At 25.0% G+C, this 21,803-nt stretch overlaps 1 protein-coding gene across 1 annotated transcript in view; it reads left to right on the forward strand.

Moving 5' to 3' along the window:
• The first annotated feature begins 5,550 nt into the window (after positions 1–5,550).
• LOC132921441 (allatostatins) overlaps positions 5,551–21,803 on the forward strand; it is a 30,282-nt gene continuing 14,029 nt past the window's right edge. The window contains exon 1 of the mRNA XM_060984479.1: positions 5,551–5,695. The gene's annotated coding sequence lies outside the window, so the exon portion shown is untranslated. The remainder of the gene's footprint in view (positions 5,696–21,803) is intronic.

Consider the following 21,803-nt stretch of genomic DNA (forward strand, 5'->3'; position numbering starts at 1 on the left):
TCAATATAAATCAAACTTTGGTAATTCATACTTGTCTTTAAGTACTACCTATATCATATAAATCATAAGCCACCGTATATCAAAGTACTTTAAAAATGTTTAAAAAATTATAACAATAAAAAAAAATAGTAATAATAATATATTGTTTCTTTTAGAAAAATTCTGTTTTAATAATTTAAAGTTATGCTAAAAAATATTTTCAAAAACGTTAATTTTATTTAGAAATAATGAATGTCTTGCGTTAAATTTATTACCAAGTTTAGAGTATGATTAAAAAATAATTATATTATAATTAACCAATTATGTGATAACTTTTAAACAAATAAATATTAATTATAATTATAATTTTGTTTTGATTTTTAATATATATTTTGTAACAGAATTTAATACACTACATTTTGTTAGTGTCATTTGTCAGTACTTTCTGTTACTACACCCTGTATATATAATAATATTAAACGCTAGACAGTTTGTGGTTTTTCACGGTGCGCTTATTTTGCACGGCTGTCAGCATTTCCGGCCGTATAGGTGTATATTATCGATATAGATAATAAGATTGCCAATCGTTGGGTATGGCGATATATTTGAAAACACAATATTACGGTCGTGGGTTTCGAAAGGACACGGCGCGGATTTTGCTGTGGCCAGGATTATTCCTGCAGCAATATGTTCGAGACCATTATATGTAGGAATTCTATTGTTATTATACAGTATATAAGTAATAAGTATATTTAATAAATTGCATTAACTAGTAGTAATAAGTATATTTAATAAATTGCATTATCTCGTATCGTTATAAAATGCAACAATTTGTCAGCTAAAAGTTTTTTTTTCGTTAAATTTTCTAAAATTAGAAATGTTATTGCGTTTACCGTCGTTTTTTTAAAACATAGAAATATCACGCAATTAGTTCCCGGTTCATCTTTTAGTCAATTATATGTTTTTGTGAGTAATGGACTATAGTCTATAAAAGTATGATACTCAAATATTTTAAGTCAACAAAATATGAAATTTAAAGAAAGGATACTAGTTATAATACATATTATAAAAAAATTTCATGACTAAAATACTCCGAAACAAACACTACAAATTAGAGTTGTGTACTCATATATTTACAATATTATAATGAAAATACATAACTAATAAAAAAAAAACAATAGTCAATAATACATTATTTTATATTTTTCTCTATGATTTTATGACCTATATTATTACGCGAGCATTAATTTAATTTATTTAAAAATCACTTAAATTATTAAAAATTATATTTAGATAATCTGGTAACATATCTAATTAAAAATACAATAATATATAATAATATTAATTTTAGTCGTTGAAACAATATCATAATGTTTTTTTGCATGTATACTTCTTAAATATTCTTTACAATTTAAACAAACGTACTAATTGTTTTCAACTGTTACAGGAAAAACCAACCACAAAATTATTACTTATTGCAATAACAAATTGTTATAAAGAAAAACAATTTTTTTTTTTTTGAGGTAGTCTTTCGTAGAAATAAGGATACTTCAGAGGATTTAGTTTCTCAATAGTTTAAAAAAAGGAGATTAGCTGGGGACATATTTCAATTGTTATTCAAACATCAAAACATTATCAACATAATTATAATTTCATCGTTTTAAAAATCGTTTATTGATCAAATTTAAAAAGAGCCATTTGAGATAAAAACTAAATAGGTCCAATCTGATGACGTAGGGAAAAAAATCAAATCGTTGTGTTTTTTATAATTAAATTAATTGTGATGACGCCAATAAATTGGTTGTAACAAAATTAATGGTGTCGGCAACATAAGCTCGGTAAAATTTAAAACTGCGAAGCTCATAATAATACAATGGCGTTAATCGTAAGATTTGAAATCCCGATTTTATTGTATATTATAGACAGTTCATTAAAAGTAAAAATATTAATGACAGATCCACCAATAATGATTTCGTTAACGAAAATATTGTAAAATTAAAAAGTGTCTAAATAAATTAATAAAATGAACTCTTGTAATTATAGGTACTTGTATATACGAGTATATATTTTATTAAATTTTAAAGGTAACTAAACAGTTTATTTGTTTAACGTTACTTATCCGACCACTTCGTAAATCATCTACGGCAGCAGGATTCATGAGAATTCGAATATTAATAGAAAATCATAATTTATTGCACTGTTAAAATTAATACTTGGATGAAATAACCAAATAAATCTTCACTGGTATTTATCACAGTGAGAAACAACGTAGATATAATGATATTTTTTACGTTAAACGATAATAATATCATAAATTGTTTTATTTATTTTCCAGAAAATTATAAGAACTCGATAAATATAATATAATATAGCATTAGTTTAATTTAATTTAACTACTGTTTGAATGAGATTATTTTGATTTGGAGTTATGATAATCTCCATTAATTAACATTAAGTAACAAATATTATTGGACAAAAAACTATTTTCAGATTAATGATAAAAACTCGTTAAAATCTTATCAAAAACTATTCTATATATTATACAAAATAAAGTTTATGTTTGTGTAAAATTTGTAATATTGAAAATCAAAAGTTGAAATATTTATCAAAAACCTTTCTATAATTTTAAATTTCAATTAGTTCTGACAAATCTCAAATATATAGTATTCTAAATAACATCAAATTTTAAGGACTGAAACGCATATTATATTTGTCAATAAAAAATCAACCCCACTTAGTATTATTATTTTTTAAGCAACGTACTATAATTATTTTAAAACTTATACCGCAAGGTTAAATCGAGCGGTTTTGTAATACAGTTACATAGATACTACAATGCAAAATAGAATTATAAAGATTTTAACAATTTTATTATTGTTAGTCACAGAGAATATAATAGAAAATAATACAATGATTTTATGATAAATTTTTTTTATTTCAAACTAAAAAGATTAAACTACTTTCAAAGTTTACATTTAAAGTTTTATAAACGTCATAGTATTGAGTTAGGTACCAAGACATAATATAATTATGTTATGGTAGAAGTTGTTTACTAAGGTTCTAGAATATATTTTTTTAGATCTTTCAATGTATATGTATATAAATGTTTTGCTAGCCTAATTTTATATAAAGGTTGAAAATTTGTTTTTATTTCCATATTATTCTTTTAAAGTAAAGTATGACAAGATAAAAACGAATATTGTAAAATTTAAAATTGGCAACAGTATTATTATAGACGACGACCGATTTAAAATTTCAGTAGTTATCGATATTTTTTCATCAACACCACCATTTAACGTGATCAATTTTTATTGCTTTTATTCCTGAAAATGGTTTAAAATTGAGTAGTATACTTTTGTATACACACAGTGTATATTACAGTTGTGTATTATAATATAAGTCTATTAAATCATTTTTACAAAATTTTCGGACTCAACTAGCGAGGTAGGTATAAGAATAAATATTTATAAAAATTACATTTAAATCAGTGCACAACGTTAAGTTATAAATTCTGTACAAATAAAATACAATTGGCCATTTTAAATCAAATGGACTAATGTATTAATACTTTAGAAGTAACAGAAAAATAACTATATAGTTATTGTAATGTAAAATATAGATAATATTTCTTTACTGTATAATATATTTACTAGGTATTGTACTTATATAATATTATTAAATGCATTACCTTTATAATTTTACTTTATAAATATTAAAGTTTTAGGTCCCTGCTATACGTTTATATTAGAAAAAAAATATTCAACGAAATATTAATAAAAATTCAAATGTTCTTTTGTAAATTTCATATAGTTTTACTACAGAATGATGCTTCTTTTTGTGAATTTCAAATTCTCAAATATTATGATTTTATAAAATGTATCACTATGTCAATAATACATTGAAGAGTATATTTATAAAAAAAATTATGTTCTTTTTTTACAATCAATAACACGACTTAAATTTGGGCCTATTTTCAATACACCTTGATTCTTTGATAATTGATACAATTATTTACATGTCTAAGTAAAATATGATAACTACCTATTATAATTTTTCATTTGAAAATGTTGTGTAGTTGTTTTTTGTTTGGTAAATAATTATACGATATTTTTGTTAGCATATCTAATACACAAATAATAATACTTTATATTTTATAATTATACTTTATTTTATATAAAGTGCCTAGGTTTGATTTTTTTTTTATATATAAATAATAAAATAAATAATGATAATATTAAACTATTGTCTTTAGACGCACCATTATCGGATAAACTTTACCTGAATTTGTTTCTTCAGTTTTCAATAACTCTTATACCAAACCAACTAGGATTAATTTATTATAATCTCAACTTAGTCATAATTGTTTTCATAGAGGAACTTGTGTTTAACAACATTATGTCAAACGTGTTTAACCGGAATTCAAAGCTAATCTAATACTGAACATCTTGATCAGTACAGTTAATCTTAATATCAAGCCACATCGATTTAAAAATGCAAACTATTTTGTTCAAGAGAACTTAAAATGTCTGTACTTAAATACAATGTTCTGTTGAAATAATATTATTACAAAATAAAAGTAGTAAATAATTATTATATTATAAAAGTATACAAAATATTTATGATGGAGTATCATTAAAGAGATTCAGGTAAGATTCAAAACAGATATTGAGGTTAAATAATTATAGGAACTTTATAAAAAAAAAATGACGAATTTATGATAATTTTTAACTGCAAAGCAAGCTGCGAGTCTTACGCATTGCTCATTTTTTTGGTATCTTATTTATTTACATAATATTGCGTACACAAACAAATCGTATACTGCACTTAGGTATAGTATTTTTATAAAAAATAAACATTAAATGGTGAGTATAATATAACATAGCAATGTTAGTTTTAAAAATTTAATAATTTTAAATAGTAAATAAATAAATATCCTTTTAATTATATATATACTATACGAGTTTCACAATAATAAATTCATTGCCGCTATGGTTAAAATATAAATTATAAATAAATTTTTTGTGCAACAAAATACACAAATATTTTTTTGTTTATTTTTTATGGCGTATAGTACCGATATCATTACATTTTTTCTCCTAAAAATAAAATAATAAAACAATTAAACGATTTAGCCTTCTTACACAAATAATTTACACACACATATATATTTTGTTGTGTCAAATAGCTTTCCAATAAGGAAATATAATATTAATTATTATATATCCTTGAAAAGTGTATTTTAACCGTAGCATTGCTTCATTCATTATAAATTAACGATAAGCAACCGAAATAATAAAAATACAACGATAAAGCTCGAGAAATATGATAAAAAAGTTGCAATAATGAAATCATTATAATATTATCTTCTGTTGTTAATATGAATTCCAAATGATTATAATTTGTATATGTATATATATTTTACAGTCTAAAAAGATGTAAAAATAAAGGGAGGAGTAAAAGGCTAAAGTATATAGCGTGGGTACGGGGATTGAAAATAAAAACACTGTTGGCGTAGAAGAGATGTGATGTCATTGGTCCTGACGTCACGGAGGGGAGGCAGATTTCGATATAAAGGGAGAATATCACCCCTCGAGTCTGTCCGACGGGAACTAACTGGCCACTTTGAAAAGTTGTTGTTAACCGACGACTCTATCCTAAACACATACCACAGCAACACGGTAGTTTTTACACGCACCAGCTCTGAGAATATACACAGGTAAAACACTTATATTATTATAGTAGGTGCCTATTATATTTTATTTTTAAATTTAATATTAGTGTTATATTTTTATTAAAATTGAATCAATTAAATTAATTTAATTTATCAATATTCTAAATATGATATTATTAATTTAATTAACGGAAAATAAAAGCATTTTTCATACCCACTTTTTATGATTTTTGCCTTGGTTTTTTACTACGCGTAAAATAATATTTTTAAGATTTCTATCGACAAAACAGTTCATTATTTTTCATGTTTACACAACTAATAAATTATAACTTTTTTTAAAATTATATCAATCGAAAATATTTCAAAAAATTATATTTGATTAATTCAGCAGAGTTTAAAAATTTAAATCGTTATTAAAAAAACTAAATTTTATTTTTAAATTAATTAATTAGTCGTAATAATAAAACAAAAGTAAGCTACTTGTATTTGACATATATTTCAAATAATAATATAATTTTACGTACTTTTTTTAAGAAAAAAACGTATTTTAAATAAGATAGATATATGTTCCTTATTCCTTAGATAATGTTTGTTTTAAATCTTTCGGTACACGTATCGTGTAGGTATTTGCATTATAGACATTTTAAGTGTAAATTTTAGCGATCTCGTAGTTCTTTGAGAAGACTCAGCTTATAAACTTTTATTTCATTTTGTTATCTTACGTACCTAGTTATACAAAACAAATCATACTTTCAACAAAATTTAAAATCACTATTTTTATCAAGCAACTTTGTCCTAATACTTGTGTAGTATCGTAGAAGCACCATTAAAACTTTCTCTAGCGGCTTAAAATAAATTTAAGCACAATAACTTTTAAGATTTTAAGTGATAATGCATACTTCAGTCACGCAATACCAGTATCAAATACCTAATGGAAATATTGTTTTAATTGTTATGTCCATTCATGAAAAATATAGTATAAACAAACAAAATGAATCATCAATACAATTAATGGTTCTTATTCCACTCAGTTTCTAAAGTGTTTTCATTTCCGTAAAGAGTATATTATATTCAACGCAATTTACGAGTGTAAAAAAATATATTTCGATTTGTAGAAAATATGTTTATTTATTTTTTTTTTTGATCATTTTTGTCAAACAAACACGTCACGCTTGCGTGTACGCGAATAAGTATTTGTTTGATGATTTGAATAGGTCATGCCTGTAGGTATTCATGATTTATAAAATTATTTATCGCAAAATTCGACACCACGTCCAGACGTCCGGGAATGGACCACAACCCACTTCCCCTATGTGCAGTATGGACTCTACCCCTGCCCCCCCCCAAATGCGCGTTTTATTTATGAGTTCGATTTTTAAAGCATGGCATATTTAATGACTTTGTGAGTGGTGGTGGCGTAAATGTGATGCAAGGAAGTTTCCAAACGACAACAGAATACGATTTTTTTGAATCACCGTCAGAATGAATATAAAATGTATGTATTACAGCGTGATTCACAAATAATACTCACTCTCATTTTATCCTTTATAAGTATGGATTAATTCCAATTTTGATTTTTTTGGAATTTTTAAATATTACAATTTTTTTTTCAAATGGAGAACCACCCTTTTACTAAAAATGTTTAAGCAAATAATTTTTTAAAAATGATTAAACATCTAAAATCTAAATCAAAATTTAAATGAGAAGTTCTAAGTGCTAAAATGTATGTACCTACCAAGGATAAAAAAACAATTAAAATCCACGATGTTAAGGTTTAAAATACATGATTACCTATGACGAAGAAATATATATTTGAAATTCCGAAAATCAGAATTTGAGTAGAAGTTTATAACTTAATGACGAAATGTGAGTGTGCGTGCTTGGTGAATCATCTTATACTATAAACGGGTAACAACACAACTAGCACGAACACAGTAATATTTAATCAAGACGCATACTTTGTATTCCTTCAGTCCAGGCGCAGTGCGTTGGTACATAAATAATATTATTGTTGTTATAATTATCATATCTCTCGGGCCACAGTTAAGTACAGCCGATAAATCCCGCGTTTGTTTCTTCTTCGGCTGTGTACGATCAATTATAATAATATCCCAGTCTAATACCACCGTATAAACGGTATACACGGAACACGGTTCGAGAGCCGATAATGGACCGTCGTCGTGTTGTTATCGCAGGTACCTAGTTTTATCTTTTATACGTAGACGAAGTCTATACCTATGTAAAATACGTGTGTTGGTGGCTGGATTTCGGATACCACAGAGACATATAAACATCCCATACTGTATGAAAATTATGTTAATAGGCGACGCGTGTGCCTATTATAATATATATATTTGAATATATTGTTTTTAATTTATAATTCTCAGCAACTACAGCAAATGAATTTTAAAATAGACAAGTATCAGATACGCTAACGATTTAAAATAATATATTTATACGATACATTGTGTGCGTCATATTGAACATTAGTTTAATTTAAACAGGTTGTAAGAAAAAAACCGATAATTTAATGGATATGTTACACAAGTCCACTCTCGAGTACTCTACCTTTTTGGAGGTTCGAACTGTATTTGAAGATCTTTTAGCTTTTCGCCTCTCTTTTGTACGAGTACGGTGTTCTGATAGGATGTGTACGAGGGAACAAGTATAGTTGACATATTCGCCCTTCTCGCGAGATGTTGGTGTGGGACACCAATTCATGACTTGTTAACGGATATTTGTCTGAAAATACCCAATGTTAAATTTAATTTTTATCTTTTAGTATTTTTTTTTTAATTTTATAAATAACTGATTAAAAATATGTATGGGAAAATCCAAATCGGTTTTTATGGATTTAATTCCATATATGTATATGCGAGTGTGTGTATGTGTGTGTGTGTGTGAGTGTATAAATATTCATCGAAAAGTGCACATGCAAATTTTGCGTGGGCGAGTAATATATTAGTAGTATATTATAACTTAATGCAAATGTTTATACACAGAACAGTCGTTCTAGATACAATCGTGTTAAGTGTTCCTATTATATTATAATATTATTAAATGTGGTGAGATTAAATGTTTCCGATAGCCGTTTGAAAGACTTGACCGGAGCATCAAAAACGGCTAATGAGACTTTATTTTAATCTACATAATTGTAATATGGTCCACGTATCGTATGCATTTTTAGTATTATTTATTCGTAACGCATATGGCGTAATCGGCTGCAATCTACATAAAACTGCACAAATGAGAGTTTTACGGATTTTTCCGATTTCAAATATTGAATACTTTCGAGTGAACAACGTTTTGAACTCCGCGTACTAGGGGCACGACAACAACGAAGTTACTCTTTGAGACGGAATCAACAGTCCCAATTTAATTTGTTTTATTTCGAATCGTTTCTCTAGAGAACAAATACTATTGTGGCCTTAATATTTTTTTTCAATAATTTATTAATTCTATAGTATTAACAAAAAAAAATATATATATATATATTTTATACTTTAATATCTTAATATTATATAATTTTCATTAAAAATATCTAAAAATAAGAATGAAAATAAATAAATCCTTATAGTGTAATTGATTTATTTATTATTATTATTTTTTTTTTTTTACAAAACTGTTTACAAAACTTCATGCATTAGTAAATTTATTGTAACAAATAGTAAATATTTAAATGACTCAAATGGATAAGACATATCAAAACCAAGAGAAAAACGCTGAATCATAGACTATATACACTACATTTTCTGTTAAAATCAGAAATTTCATTAAAAAAAAATATATATTAAGTGTACAATATACATAAATTAATTATTCTAACATTAGCTATATAATATTATGGTATATTTGGGGTGATAAAATGCCTTCAGCATAAATAATAATAATATAATTCTCTAATATCCAAGATCAATAACCAATGAGCCATGTCATGTTAGTAATCTAACTTTCTACGAATATCTGATTATACAATTACTATCCAAAACTACTCATTTTATTTCGATTTAAACATATAAACATTTTCAAAAAAGACAACTTATTATCAGTTTAAACTGGTAATTATCATTTGAAAAAATAAATTGTATCGACAAAGGACACTTATTAAATGCTATAAAAATCTAAGTATTTTAAAATATGATCTTTAAGTATAATATCTGAAAATTTCAAAAACCTGAACAAATTATTATATTATTCAGTATTAAAGGAATAAAACGGGTTGTGTATTCTTGGTGAATCACATTATGTATACATTATTTCACTTCTCAGTAATATTAATAGATATTTTTTCTACTCATTTCCGTTAATTTTATGAGAATCGCTATACGTTCATTAAATTAAATTATACAAAACAGATATTAGATATTTCTTATAATAATAAAATAGACTGTGCTCATTTAAAAATGTAACGATCTAAAATATAGTTAAATTTCTCATCAAAAAATTTTCATCTAAAATTATTAAATTACTTAGGAAATTGAAAAAGTAAAATTTTTTCAATTAATAAGCGTTTAAATAGGTTTAAAAAAACGTACTATATATTATTTATTGTATTATTATTGTACAATGTACATACATATTGTTTATTTTATTGTTAAATTTGAATTTCTACAAAAAAAAAAAAATAAAAAATGGTTATTGGGTACTGTTAAATAACTAATCATAATAATATTACCGTCTGATAATATTGTCTTCTGACCAGTGAACACGAAAAATAACGATACAATTGTTTACATAATTATTATTATATAATAATAGTTTTAATTGAATTAATATTAATTAACTACATTTTGGTTAAATAAAATTCTGCCCTCTTTGTAAAATGTCTGTAAAGCTTTAATTAAACGTAGAAATTATATATATTTTTGGCTAAAGGTTAAAAAAAATATTCCCATATTTAGGAATCTATTTTTGAAAAATAAGTGGTCTTCTGGATATTTCTTTTCGGTAGATACCTATTAATTTATTATTTTACTACTTCTACAGCATACCTAATAAAATATTAAATCATATAACTGCAACTGTTAAAATAATAAAACAAAAAAATTATAATGATAAATATATATACATATAATTATACATTGTATTTAGATCTATGTTAAAACTTTATAATTAATTTCAAAATTAATATAATAGGGCATATTAGGCATTGGATGCTTATTTATTTTCAATATATTTTTCTATATCTGACTCGACTTTAAATTAAACACGATATTATTATAATTTAGATCAAAAAAATAACAGCTTATTTTTGTGTTCTGTTATTTATAATAATGCCTATGCATGTCTAATCATGCATAATCATATGATCTTTTTTCACTAAAATATTTTTTAAGAAGATATTTCACTGCTATTTTTTAAAGTGCTTTAAATAAGCAATAAGTGTTGAAAATTTAAACATAGCTGTGTATCAATTCATCTTTTTATTAAGTATTTTACAAAGATACATAGATAAATGCTTAATACGAAATTACCAAAAATGTATTATAAACGATGATCGCCTATCTTTTCATCTACGGTGCAATTTTAAAGCTAAACATCTATTATAAAATCGAAATAGGATAATATTCTGTAGAAAATATCCATTTTGAATACCTATGTCCTATATTTAAAAAAGTATTTATTTTACAATTTTAAAATACAATTTCCGGAGTACCATCGCTGAATTTGTCTCTTCACTCATGCCACATACCTGTCAATTCAAATAATCTATCGTTTTGGCTTATTGTAAGAATGTACAGATCGGTGTATTTCTTAAATAAAAATCTAAAAACATATACTTTTTTTTCTTTATTTAAAAAACTGTACATATTTTTTCTTTTATTAACTTTTTTAAACAAAAAAAATAGTTTGGTCAATAAATCTAAAATATTGTTTTCTTTAGATAGTTTAGTTCATGTTTTTGTCTAAAACCACTATAAACGACTGCTAAATTCCTGAATGAATAACTATACTGTTCTCCGTATTATAGGCTTGATGTACACTAAAAATTCTGGTGGCGTATAACGTACTCTAAATAAATATTATTTTTTTGTACCCACATTGAAATTGTATTTTGTATTTATTAAATATTTCGTGCATTGCATATTACATACCTACGAGCACAAATAATAATATTAGTATGAATGGTTATAGAAATTCATTTATAATTCTGCTTTTCACAACATTGCGCGCCTACAATAACGTGTCACGCCGAAGTACTCGTTTACACGGTAGATCGAGAACTCTTGAATCCCTCAAATCCTGATACACATAATAACATTAGTTTGAAAAGTCCGCGCGAGTATAACATATAATAATATCGTAATCCCGAAGATGATAAATTAACAACACATATTGATTGATTGATTGATCGAATTGGTTGGAAGAAAAAGTGTGCGCGATAAACGGAATTGTGTAAATGATGGTGCGTACCACCAATATAATATTATGTGTATATTCAATAGGAAAACATGAATTTTTGTCGTACGGTTATTGTAATAATATTATGTGCTTACGTGCATGCACACCTACCGCGTATGACGTATGTGTACTAGTCTTCTATGACGTGCACGATGCGCTCTAATGGATACAATTTGTTTGGATATATTATGACGAAGAAAAGAGTCGTCATTGTGAGGACTGGGTACGAATAATAATAATCCGTTGCTTGCAGTTGGATTCTATAAAGTGTTATCGTGCAAGTGGGCTAAAGTGGTTGTCACACTGCCGAGACCTAATGAGCCGCATTTAATGAATATTAATTCGAAACCGTTATACGAAATTAATGAATACCTGAGTACATTTCACGAGGGTTTTTACGGTAGGTTCGCGCACGCACCGCTATCGTACCTATTGAATCATTGCGGTGTTAAATGAACATCCCGTGAAATTATTTTTTTTAATTCTCGCGATGAATCCCAAAATACTAACAGTATACATAAATAAACAGTTACACCCGACTCGGAACCGGACTATAAAATTGTTATACATTGAGGTACTCCGATACCTGGACAATTTAATTAAATAATCGTATCAATAATAATTATTATAAAAAAAGTTGGAACATTTTTCATTTAATTTAGACATGATAAATGGTGGTATAAGTTACACATTTTATGATAAATTCTACCTGTACCTTACAACAGTGATGGTTCCCAAACTGTGGGTCGCGATAATATTTTTGGTGGGTCACGTTATATTTTTAAATAATACATTTTTTAATTATCTATTTTTTGTTGTAAGCAACTGATTTAATAAAACAGCAAAAACAAAAGTCATTCATTGATATTGTGAGTCACCAAAATTTAAAAAATTCCCAAAATGGGTCGTACAATAAAAAGTTTGGGAACTTCTGCCTTACAAAATATATATATAATTTAACAATATTTAATATTATTACCTACTTATATTAATATAAAATAAAATACCTACTTACTTACTTATCGAACAAACGAATAAATTTTTTTCTGATAAATTATTATAAATAATTATAATAACAATAAAATGTATTACAAATTTAGTTATAAATATCAAAACATATACAACCTATGTACAATTTATTTTTAGGTTCTCAGGTTTAATTCAATAATATTCACTATATAGACGTTTACTTTAAAAAAAACCCTATTATACTAGGAATATTATGTATTTTTTTAAATAGTAATTTCATCTAATAATGATAAATAAACATTATACTCTTTTTATTTCCTAACCTCAATTTCAACTAAAATGTAACTGATTCCCTTTTTCAATGCGTAAATTCAATTCAAATATTTTATTGTTAATCATAATTTGACAATCGTAATAAATATAATTTCCTACAATATAATCGATATAATATAAATATTTGTATTTTCCGTGTAAATTTCAATAATAATTAATTACATACCTATATTGATCTGATGGACAAAAGAAAAATTTATCAAACAATAATTGTATAATATAAAACAAGTGTTAATAATATTCTACATTTTATGCTCAGGTTTCGCATGAATCAATATTCTTACAAAATGGATTACTTTAGCAATTTTTCATTTTTTTGGCCGATTGTGAAAACTCGTTTTCTGCTCCAAAACCTCTAATTTATACTTGACTTCATACATTCTTAATCTTTTGTTTTAATTATAAAGAGATGTATTAATAATTGTCCTCTTTCATTTTATCATCGCTCCTTGATAACTCTTCACGTCATTAAATTAAATAATATACGAGTAGTATTATAGAAACTCAATCCCATCATCTTTAACCTTCCTTTTCTTCTTCCTTTACATCTCTATTTTTCCACACTTATCCTCGCTAGTTTAAGTCCTAGTTTAATCATATATTTTTTCTATATGATGTAGTAATTACCTTGCTTTAATATATATTATATTGCATATTATGTTAAAATATGTTATATCCTTGATAAAATAAAATCTGATAAAACATTTTCTCGTTTAACTGAATGTATTTATAGTTTTTAGTTTAAAAAATAAAATATATTTCAGTAGTTTTTATCGGTAAATCGAATGTATTATAAGGATTTAAGTTTCATGTATTACTCTTATCTAAGTTAAGTCGTATAAGTTGTTTAGTAAAAACATATATTAACTGTTATGTTTAAATAAAAATAAAAACTATTTCTTAAATTAGAACAGCCATTTCCTATAGTTAAAATAAATACATATAAGATATAACTAATGACCTCGTAATCAAATTTAATATGGTACAATTAAAAGGTTTCTAAGTTTTTATTCGTTATTGTACTATATTAATGTAAATTGTTATATTATACCATTTTTGTAACTCAGACTTACGCCCGTTTGTATTTATAAAATAAAACAAATAATAAATTATTTCAATAGACGATAAATAGGTACCTATTCATCTAACAATATAAATATATCATTACGTTGTATGTAAAAACCCCTCACTTATTAATTAGTCTAATCACGAACCGGGAAAAATATAAAAGAGTAAGTACAATATATTTTATGTCTATTTTGTGGAATGAAACAGACCCAAACTATTCAGATTTCGAATTCTCTTCATTATTTATAAATTTAAAAACAATAGTTCACATTAGTTTTAACTTTTAGTTTTTAATTAATTAACGTACTCATTTGAATAATATAATTTTTTCAAACACAAAAAAAATTATTTTTCACAAATGTTTAGTGTGAATTATAATTTTATAAGGAAAAAATAAATATATTAAGTTAGACCGTTGCTGTTTTATCGCATTACATGTTAGCCTGCGTGACATAATAATACCCATACAAAATCACACAATATTATTTTTTTTTAAACATTAACACAATAAAACACAAAAATATAAAAAACTATAACTTTTAATAATACCAACTATAAGTATTTACAAAAATAAATAATGTAGGTATAGTATACGGTACTTAATCTAAACTAAGTGTATGTGTCACTATACGAGTATTATTATTTTATATAGCATATTTTATTGAAATTATTTGTAAATTTTCTCTTATTTTTAGTTGAATTTATAAATTAATTTAACTGATTTATGGCAAAACAATTTTAATTCACATTTTTTTGAAAATATAAACATTTTTTTTTTCATATTTTATTTTTTTAATTTTGTTTGGTATGTACACTTAACTTAACAGAATATCTTTTAGTCATAGTTTAGTTAAAAATGTCCAGTATCAAGTGAGATACAAATTGTTATGTTGAATAAAACTTCAATTTTATATAGATGAAAATATGATTAAGTTCGATTTCGAAAAATCTGGAAAATATTCATTAATAAGATGTGTTGCGTGTAAACATTCTAACCATATATAGAAATATTTATAATGTATATTTAGTTTTAGCTGGTAAAGAGGTAGGGTTTATCAGTAGAATTTTTCCAATTCTCTTAAAAAAATCATTTTTAAGATATCTTTTATAATTTGTGACACTTGTATTACATAGTTTTTATATACGTGCATTGGATAATATGTCGCATTTTATTTCTTACCCCCGAGCCCCTACTACTAAGTAAAAATAAAAAATAAAAATAGATTATTAAATCCTGAAATTCTTTAAAAAGTTAACAAAAAGAAATGATTTTGCATCCACTCCTCGTCTAATCGAATTATATGATGACTAATAACCACATCCTGGATTCTGGAGTGCCTCAAAGCGTGGCTGTTCAAATCACTCAGTTACAAAATACTCAACATCAAATAAACAAAATATGTACAATATAGATAAAAAGAAAATTTAACTTTCTGAAGACAAATTGAATAAGTTAAATAGAACTGTTTTATCCAAAACTGACATTATAGCCATATCCGTGGACTGACCCAGGACTAGTAATGTATATATAACTTCTTTTACAAAGGGAATTGGAGTTAAAAACTAACCTATGTACTATGTTGCTATAAAGTATTTACGACGTCTTTAAAAATAAAAATCATTTGGGTATGAAGAAATTTTAGGCAAAACTTAACCCCACCAAATTCCAAGGACTAATTAGGCCTATTTATATGCAATTATATATAGTTTTATAAAGTTATACAATACAATATATAAAACAACTAGCTACCTATACAGTTTACAGTACACATTATAATAATAAATGATAAAACGTAAACACTGTATTTCAAAATTAGACGATATGGAATTCGTTTATTACTAAAATGTACTCTTACTATAATATCTTATATTCAAATTAAGTAACTGAATTTGTAAATTAAATATTGCATTTTTAAGTATTGTTTATTGCGTAATACGTAATATTGATTATTATTAAAATAATCAAACACTTAAAACATTAATATAATATATGGTGAAAAGATGGTTACCAAAATGTTTTGTTTGTTTAAATGAAAGGTTTATTTTTAAAAAATTACCTCCCTAAAGATGTAACAAATTTCTGCCTCTAGTGTGTCTGTGTTCCATATATTTATTCGAATCAAACCATCATAACATATAAATATAAATATTGTATGATAACAACCGTAGCGGACGACTACTATAAATGGATATAAAGTATAAACTGCTGTATTAAAGATGATCCGCATAATCGGCAATTATCGACAAACTCGAGGTGGCTGCGGCTCTTTGCAGCAATAAAATCTGCAATCATTTTAATAATGTTATTACTATTATTATTTCCCCGCGATACAATATCAATACCGTTTATAAAACACGTGTACCTTTTGTTTATTTTTTTCGTATAAACCGTTTAACATGTAAATCCTAACGTTGATTCGTGAAAGTTCAAGTTTGGTTACAACCTATATAAATTCACCACGTAGCTGTACACGTATAATAGTTGTACAACACACATGAGTCAAGCAATATATTTTATCGTACCTATTTTATAGTCCAGTCCATGAAACGAGGAATCTGCAGGGACGACTGCAGAAATTTAACATTCACACAGGGTGATTCACCAAGTATGCTCTCCCCTGTGGACTATTTTATAATTCATTTCTGCATTTATTTAAATTCTAATTTTTTATTATAAAGACAATATTTTAATACCATTTAATAAGTGTCAGATACGATTGAAACTTCTATTTTTAAATGATAACCGCTTATTGTTTTTTTTTGCTTTCAGTTATTTATGATTTTATTGAAAACATTGATTTATTTAAATCAAAATCAACGAACACTAAGTATCTAGTTAAACTTGAAAGCAAATAAGGACCTATACAATTATATACTTATACATTTAAGTTTTAAAATTCCAAACATTACAAAATAATAATAGATTAACATTAATGATAATTATTTTATTGTATTTAAATACAAAAAATAACAATATACAATAAAAAAGGGTTCTCAATTTATTATTTGAAAAAAAAATTATATACCTAACACTTGTTAAATGGCATAAAAAAATATTCAAAATAAAATCTTAAAGCTTAAGTTTAAGTATACTTAAAAATTCCGAAATTCCAAAAAGCAGAATTTAAATAAATGCGTCATTAAAGGATAAAATTGAAGCGAGCACGTTTGGCAAATCACCCTATATAAATAAACACGCAACACTTCTAAAGCAATTGTTATTTGAGAAAAAAACAACTGAATTTGCGTGTAGGTTTGAGTTGTATAAATCGAAAATCCGAAAATCCGATACACATGTGATTTACCTTAATGGCCTTGGAATTGTATTGGGATATACCTATTGTATAAAGCATATTATTCTTGTCAGTGTAACACAAGAATCTGTCGCCTTGTATCCAACGTTTTATAAATGGGATTTACTAGCCATGGCGGTCGAGAACACGAGAATGTTAAAAACCAATATTTCCCAATATAAGAATCAGATTACTATTATAGGGACCGTTTTCCCAATGGGATAAAAATGATCAGCTGAAAAACGGACACTATACTATATTATGTGTTCCGAGGGAAAATTCATTATGACTCTCTTCCACGAATAAACTCTTTTTCTCAACTCTCTGTTTTATTTTATAAATCAAAAAACAATATTTGGCTCCCTTGATTACGGGGATTAAAAACTTGTGTTAAAAACACATAGAAATAATATAATGCTCTGATTATTTCTAAGCTGCCTACCTTTTATAAATACTATATTATATTAAAATTATTAGCAATAGCTTCACCGCTAGGTGATTGTTCATATTTTTTTTTTATAAATTATAAGACAACTTTCAAATAAAATAAGATGATAACATAACTAAGTACTATTATTTACAATTAATTGTATCAGAGTTAATAATTAATGTTACCTAATTACATAAAATAAACAGTAAACAATGCATTAAAATTCTTTAATTATATTTTTAATGCATTTCATAATATGTTTTAACAATATGTTTTTGTGGAAAAAACTGAATATTTACATGAATATTACGGTAAACGTGAAATAACTCATTAATATTAATTTTTATCGATGTTAAATAACATAAAAATAAGGCTTGTAAGATAGGTATGAACTTGATTTGATTATGGGTATTGTACAACTTAGATAAATTATCATATAATAATATACAATTAAGCATTATTAACTAAAAACGTACTGGCCTTTACTATACACAGAATATCGAAATACAGAGCAAATATATGGATAATGATTACACGAATATATCAAGATGATTTAAAAAATAAAATACGATCATCGAAATCATTATAATTTTGAATGCCAACAGATAGTATTGTCATCTGATAGCGGAGAGATAATAAACATGATATATAGGTACCATTATTGTTTACTTAGGTATAACTAAATTATCATTAATCATAAAAGAAACAGAATAAAATAGTAAAAAAAAGGTTTTAAATAATTTATATAAAGTATAGATAAAAGTTACTGTCTTAATCTTAAACAGTAAAAACAAAGTGTCTTTAAATTTTGCAGTAAAAATGTATATCAATGGAAATCCTCTGATTTTTAATTAATTAGTTAAAAAAAATTCTTATTTATTATTATACACTATTTGTCTAATTATAAATTTATAATCACTAATATATCATCAATTACTTACCTACTTCCAAAGAGTGTAAAAAAATATTTCTTACCCTAGTTATTATCACTTGTACGCATAATAAAATAAAAACTAAACAATTATTTATATAAAATAAAATAATATTTTTCATTAATCATTATATTATATGATAAATTATTTTCAGGCAACGTGACTTAATGCATTTTTATTTAAACTAAAAGTCGAGTGAAAAAACCTATTTGCATAAACACCTTATAAGAATAAACTGACTTGAGTACTGAGTAAAATTTAAAATATTGCTCCCTTAACAATTTGTTTGCTAACAAGGTATACATAGTATTAAGGATAAAGTTGACATACTTTACCGACAGTAATACACTTATTGTATGATATTTAAGTCTGCTGATCAACCGTTTATTGGTACTTGATTGATATAAGTAACGTATTTCTGAAAGCTTATACGAAGTAACTAAGTTGAAAAAAAAAGTATAGAAACTAATTATTTATTCATGTATTTGATTTGTTTACAATTATTTAATTTTCAATAACAATTAAGCTAAAAAAAAAATTTGAAATATAACTCAATATAAATTATAAAGCAATTGAATAAAAAAATGAAAAACTTAAGTAAAAAAATGAATTAGGTTTATTACACGTATTTATATTACCTACTTTAATAGTTTAATGTAAATAAAAATAGTTTTAGAAACAATAAAAAAATATAATATAATATAATATTATGATATCACGTGTATCGTGTAGAATATTTTAATAACATTTTTCAAAAGACAAAAACAAATAATGCTGAACTATATAATATTTTATTTAAAATATAATATAAGTACCTTGTTTCACTGCACCAGTGATTTTAGTTATGAAATATTATTAAAATTGATCTCTACAACAAAACGTTAAAACATTTATTTCTCTAATCCTATTTAAGATATGAAAATTGAATAATGTATACCTATATCAAATACATTTTTATTTTTATTTTTATTACTGTTTTACATATTTTCATCTAAATTACGGATAATATAAAACATATTAAACAATTCAAAGAAATATTTCGGATTAAGCAGTATTATAAAGATGAAACGCTGACATTAAACTGATTGGATAAGTTGACATATAATTCTGCCGACAGATTACAACTCGACTGTCAGACTATGTCAAATATAACATCCCAGTGCGTAATTTCGAGCAATGTCAGCCGACAGCCAGAGACATTGTTTTACAATAATTTCACCGAGAATGCGGTAACCTAATATTTATAAGCACAGCGATCCATTTCCAACAGCTTTAGAAGAATCATATTTTATTTACTGCAAACAGTGGCTATATATTATTTTGTAAAGGCGTTGATTAAAACAAATAAATAACAAAGCACAAATAAAGGTCCAATATTCTTAAAAGTTCACATCTAGGTACCTTCCTACCATATCGGCCATTAATTATAGATTCTACGGACAGTAAAGACATTTGATATATGCCGATAAGATTTTCTTGAAAATTACCTTTTTTGTTTTCTTACAATCTATTTCTTATTCTATTTTTCTGTACACAAAATGATGTACTTTATCTCGAAAGAAAATTAACAACATAAATCTGTCCAGACATTTATTGCATTTTCACTCTGCTGTTCATAATACAATCGCCTTGGACGATTTCATAGAAGTATCCACAAATTACTTAAATTATAAACACCTATTGCACAACGAACAGGGATACTTGTAAAATTCACATCAATCATTTTATACAACTTAAAATAATTAAAGCAATACAATTTTTATAGAATTTATAACATAAAGTTTATACTATAAAATCTATTAGGCGGTATGCAATTTTAAAATATGATAGGTCGTACAATAAATATAAAGTTTAACGCACGAATTGAGAATATTCAAATAATTTAGTTGGTTTTATTTTTATACATACCTAAAAATATTTGGCCAATTCAATGACGGTTTACAACCATATCTTTATTGAGTCACTTTTTATAACCTACTTGACTGAAACAGTATTTTGTATACATTTTCAGTTTTTATTTCAATCCAGCTATAATATTTAAACTTGACAAACACGATTGTAAAACAAAGATAGTTTTTTTTTTTATGAAATATCAATCATAATTCTTCCAGTTCAGCTCAATTCTATAGCGTCTAGGGCACTCTGTATTTTATCAACTTATTCGGATCGTCAAAAATACCAATTTAAAAAAAGCTAAACAGATATATTTTTTATGTTTATTTTTTCTAAATAAAACCATATGAGATATTCTAATATATTTACTCTGTAAGAAAATATTAAAATATTTTTGGAAAATAATATACTTAAATCATCGACTAAATTAAAGAGTCTACCATGCATAATTTTTAACAATCAAGATTCAAGATTACTAATTGATTTAGTATTTAAATCTTCAGATTAAAAAAATAAATTTTTTTTTTCAAAAGTGTATAACAAATTATTTTTAACTTTTAGCTATCTTATTTAATTTAAACTATGAAATACATACATAATAATTAGTCTTTTTTAAATTTGAGTTTATTTTTATTATATCCGTACAACTATACCAACGATAATGACGAAAAATACACGTATGAATAAATTAAATATGTTTTAAAAACGGAATTGTTCAATTAAAATTTAAATCTAACATGTATAATTCGTTTTGGTACCTTTTATCTACGATAAAATTAATAAGTAAATACATATTTTAGAATACAATTTTTAATTCTACTTTGTCTCAATTA

This window comes from Rhopalosiphum padi, chromosome 2 (assembly GCF_020882245.1).
Source record: "Rhopalosiphum padi isolate XX-2018 chromosome 2, ASM2088224v1, whole genome shotgun sequence".
NCBI classification, from domain to species: Eukaryota; Metazoa; Arthropoda; class Insecta; order Hemiptera; family Aphididae; genus Rhopalosiphum; species Rhopalosiphum padi.